The sequence below is a fragment of the Mus caroli genome, chromosome 16 (assembly GCF_900094665.2).
Source record: "Mus caroli chromosome 16, CAROLI_EIJ_v1.1, whole genome shotgun sequence".
Classification (NCBI taxonomy): Eukaryota; Metazoa; Chordata; class Mammalia; order Rodentia; family Muridae; genus Mus; species Mus caroli.
Genome location: NC_034585.1, coordinates 19441245 through 19446809, shown reverse-complemented (window position 1 = coordinate 19446809; position 5565 = coordinate 19441245).

Genomic DNA, 5565 nt, shown 5'->3' with positions numbered 1-5565 from the left:
CTGTCTGCCTCCTGGTGGGACACCTGTCTGCCTCCTGGTGGGACACCTGTCTGCCTCCTGGTGGGACTCCTGTCTGCCTCCTGGTGGGACACCAGTCTGCCTCCTGGAACATTACTTTCTGCTGGTCTCTCACCCACTTCCACGATGGATGACCTGCACTCTGTTGCTATTCTAAGAAAATCCTTGGCAGAGCCCTACACCATCTGGTCCAGGATTTGGTGATGCTGAAGGAGGGCTGTCTCACACCGGCAAGGCCACCTATGAACCACAGGAAACACATAAAAATGCAGCAGCAGGAAACACACACTGGGCTTCAGGCAGAAACATGGTAGCATCCATCTCGCTTCCCTTTCCAGGTCTAGAACTACACAGGGAGCCTTCTGGGTGTGAAAAGCAGTGGCCGGGAGGAGGCTAAGGTGAGGGGGATTGAGAGTTAAAAGCTCACCCCATCACTATCACCCCAGGATACAGTGACTTTTAGGTCAACCTGGGCTACATGTGATTCTGCCTATTGGGTGAGGAAGAAGCATACTACACAGGAAAAAAGGGTTTCTACAGTATGTACCCAGCATGTTCACTGGAGCTAACCTGGCCCTCACCCACACCTTTTAAAATCCTACTTAATTGACTTCTGAATAAAGAAAAAACCAAGTTCTTAACTCTGAAACATGATGCATCTTTTATTAATTCAAATAAAACCATAGTAACCTCACTCCCAGCGAGTGAGCCACATCTCTTCCTTTACCTGTGGACGCATTCCTTCCTTTTCAAGGCGAGTTACACATTTCTTGACATCTTTTACAAATATTAAAATGTGAAATGAGCTACTACTAACAAATCTTATGTTACATGTGGAAGAAAACATTGGCTAATTTAAGCAAAAATAATTTTGGGGTGGGGGCTGGAGAGATGGCTCAGCCTTATGAGCACTGACTGCTCTTCAAGAGGTCCTGAGTTCAATTCCCAGCAACCACATGGTGGCTCACAACCATCTTCTGGTGTGTCTGAAGACAACAAGAGTGTACTCAGATACATTAAATGAATAAATAAATCTTTAAAAAAATAAATAATTTTTTATTTAAAAAAATGGACAAAACATTCCTAAATACTACAGTTCTCATTTCTATAACTGGCCCTAGGGTCAGAGCCAGTATTGATATCAACTTTAATCCACCGCCCATAATATCTTGTTAAGTTACTTACCTATTTAAATCTTATGTGTGTGTGTGTACACTCAGGAACACCCATGCCACAATGTACACGTGGAAGTTAAAAGACAATTGTTGTTCTGATGCTAAGGTCAAAGTTTGACCTTACCAGAAGGCCCTGACCTTGGTGTAAGACAGTGGACTCCCTTTGTCAGGGAGGCTACTTTTCTCAACCTGGGGGATCCCAGACACCATACCTGTGGAATGTCAGATAGCCTTTGTTAAAGTTACAGGTTCAGCTTCCTTCCTCCTGATAAGAGCTCCTTCAGCCGGCACCAGAGAGTCTTGGAATGCCTTGCCATGCCAATAAGACATCTCAGTGCTTGAACTTTCAGCCAACAGCCTTTCCCCCACCCTGAATATTCCTAGTCTCCACCACCCACACTGTCCCCCAAATTATATAGCCTTTGATTTACCTCAAGTAAAGTTAATCTGTCACCCTGAAGCTGGTCTCCATGTGTCATTATTATCATTCATACTCATGGGCCACTGAAACCCTGTGCATGGCCTCTGCTCTCTTTATCCTCCTGGGCAGGTGGCCAATGATCCCTGGGAGAATGGAGAGCCACACTCAATGTGCAGCTAAAGTGTGCTGGTAATGGTACTAGTTTAGTTTAGTACTGGTTTAGTTTAGTTTAGTTTAGTACTGGTTCTAGTTTAGTTTTCTTTTCTTTTTTTTTTTTCTAAAGACAGGCTAGCCTGTGACTGGCTGTGTAGACCAGGCTACCCTCATAGAGATCAGCCTGCCTCTACTTTAGAGTCCCGGGATTAAAGGCATGCACCATCATACACCAGCCTCTCGTTTGGTTTATATGGCTGTGATAAACACCGTAACCAAAAACAAGTTATAGAAAAGGGTTTCTATCACCTTACCACTAGCCCATCATAAAGGGTCCAGGGCAGGAACTAGGCAGGAATCTGGAGGCAGGACCTGAAGCAGAGGCCATGGGGAAAACAATGCTTTCAGACTTGCTCTTCATGCCTTGCTCAGCCATGCAATTTCTTATAGACCTGCCCCAAAAATGACAACACCCTTGGTGACCTGAACCTTCTAGAATCAATTCTTTATCAATAAAATGCTTGTTAAATAGACTAGACTCGCAGCCAATCGGATGGAGGCATTTCTCAATCAAACTTTTCTCTTCCCATAGGTTGTGTAAAGTTGACAGAAAGTTTAGTGAGTTTAACACACTCACACACACACACACACACACACACACACACACACACACACACACACCACTGTTAAACCATAGCCTTTCTTTTCTTGTTTGTCCCCAATATCTCATGATAAAATCACAATATAAAACACAGTGAAACTTTAAAAGTCCCAGTCTTTAAAAATTCAAACATTTGCTGGGCAGTGGTGGCGCACGCCTTTAATCCCAGCACTTGGGAGGCAGAGGCAGGCGGATTTCTGAGTTGAAGGCCAACCTGGTCTCCAAAGTGAGTTCCAGGACAGCCAGGGCTATACAGGGAAGCCCTGTCTTGAAAAGAAAAAAATCAAACATTTAAAAAATTCAGTCTGTTTAAAATATTCAACACCTTAAAAGTCTGAAGCCTCTCATCTGTGGGCTCCTAGAAAATAAAAAATAAGAAATAAGTTACATACTTTCAGTTGCAAGAGGGAAAATCAGGATAAAATTATGATCAGATTTTTTTGTATTTTTTTTAGGTATTTTCTTCATTTACATTTCAAATGCTATCCCAAAAGTCCCCCATACCCTCTCCCCTCCCCTCCCCACCCACTCCCACGTCTTGGCCCTGGCGTTCGCTGTTACTGAGGCATATAAAGTTTGCAAGACCAAGGGGCCTCTCTTCCCAATGATGGCTGACTAGGCCATCTTCTGCTACATATGCAGCTAGAGACACGAGCTCTGGGGGTACTGGTCAGTTCATATTGTTGTTCCACCTATAGGGTTGCAGACCCTTTTAGCTCCTTGGGTACTTTCTCTTGCTCCTCCATTGGGGGCCCTGTGTTCCAATCAATAGCTGACTGTGAGCATCCACTTCTGTGTTTGCTAGGCACCGGTATAGTCTCACAAGAGACAGCTATATCAGGATCCTTTCAGCAAAATCTTGCTGACGTATGCAATGGTGTCAGTGTTTGGAGGCTGATTATGGGATGGATCCCTGGGTGTGGCAGTCTCTAGATGGTCCATCCTTTCATCTCAGCTCCTAACTTTGTCTCTGTAACTCCTTCCATGGGTGTTTTGTTCCCAATTCTAAGAAGGGACAAAGTGTCGACACTTTTTTGGTCTTTGTTCTCCTTGAGTTTCATGAGTTTTGCAAATTGTATCTTGTATCTTGGGTATTCTAAGTTTCTGAGCTAATATCCACTTATCAGTGAGTATATATCATGTGAGTTCTTTTGTGATTGGGTTACCTCACTCAGGATGATACCTTCCAGGTCCATCCATTTGCCTAGGAATTTCATAAAATCATTCATTTCCCTGATGATTAAGGATGCTGAACATTTTTTTTTTCAGGTGCTTCTCAGCCATTCGGTATTCCTCAGGTAAGAATTCTTTGTTTAGCTCTGAGCCACATTTTTTAATGGGGTTATTTGATTTTCTGGAGTCCACCTTCTTGAGTTCTTTATATATATTGGATATTAGTCCCCTATCTGATTTAGGATTGGTAAAGATCCTTTCCCAATCTGTTGGTGGCCCTTTTGTCTTATTGACAGTGTCTTTTGCCTTATAGAAGCTTTGCAATTTTATGAGGTCCCATTTGTCGATTCTCGATATTACAGCACAAGCCATTGCTGTTCTATTCAGGAATTTTTCCCCTCTGCCCATATCTTCGAGGCTACGAGTATGATCAGATTTTTTAAAAGTACACAGTGTAAAACATAAAACACTCAGTGTCCAACATCTGACTCACTCATGGTGTTCTGGGCTTTGGCAGCCCCTCTTGTATGATTTTGCTATTGACAGCATATACAACTTGTCTTCTCCTACTTGCTGCTGTTTCACGCCATACCTGCTGCTGGTTTTTTTTGTTTTTGTTTTTGTTTTTGAGACAGGGTTTCTCTGTATAGCCCTGGCTGTCCTGGAACTCACTTTGTAGATCAGGTTGGCCTTGAACTCAGAAATCTGCCTGCCTCTGCCTCCCGAGTGCTGGGACTAAAGGTGTGCATCACCACGCCCAGCCCCTGCTGCTGTTCTTGATGGCCATCCCTCAATCCTGAAATCGCAGTTATCCTGCTCCATTCTTCTGAGGCTGCTCCTTCTCCGATAGCTGCTTCTAGGATCTCTTCAGGGACTTCAACCCTGTCTCTCATGATGCCAAGCTTCAACTTCTCTCTATGACCCCTGCAAATCCCAGGGACTTCACTAATACCATCACCAATGGTCTTTTGTAGTTGTCTGCAAAGCTCTAATCCTGTCAGATGTAACAAGCCTCAGCTTTACTCCATGGCCCTCACAATTCATAGAATCCTTTTTTATTTTATTTATTTATTTTTTGAGACAGTGTCTCAGGTAGCATAGGATGGCCTTGAACTCACTATGTAGCTAATGGTAACCTTGAGCTACTTGATTTCATCTTCCAAGTACTGGAGAACAGGCATACATCTCTCTCTCTCTCTCTCTCTCTCTCTCTCTCTGAATGTGCAGGCAAATCTGTAAGACATTTTTCTTTTCTTTCTATTTAATATTAATATTAATATCATTAATAATATTTGGTTTTTGATACAGCCTTTTCTGTTTATTTATTATTTATTTATTTATTTATGGGTTTTGTTTGTTTGTTTGTTTGTTTTTGAGACAAGGTTTCTCTGTGTAGTCCTGGCTGTCTTGGAACTCATTCTGTATACCAGGCTGGCCTTGATTGAATTCAGAGATCTGCCTTCCTTTGTTTCCCTAGTGTTGGGATTAAAGTGTGTACCACTACTGCCTGTCTCTGTGAGTCATTTCTTTATGGCCATTGATGTGGGCAATAGCTATAGCCTGTAATGTTTTTGGTGTCTCTTGGACCAAAATCTTTATTCTGATGAGTTTTCCTTTTATGCAATTTGTGGTTTTTCTCTTGCAGTTGTCAATGCACTTTTGTTTCTCTGTATACTTAGTGTTTTAGCTGTGATGTGCCATGAGGATTACCTCTTCTGCTCTTGTCTATATGTTGTTCTCTGTGCTTCTTGAGAAAGTTTTCTTCTATGATTTTGTGGAAGAGCAGGTCTATGCCATTGTCTTAGTCACGGTTTCTATTCCTGCACAAGACATCATGACCAAGATGCAAGTTGGGAGGCTAGAGTGATAGCTCAGTGGTTAAGAATACTGACTGCTCTTCCAGAGGTCCTGAGTTCAATTCCCAGCAACCACATGGTGGCTCACAACTATCTGTAATGAGATCT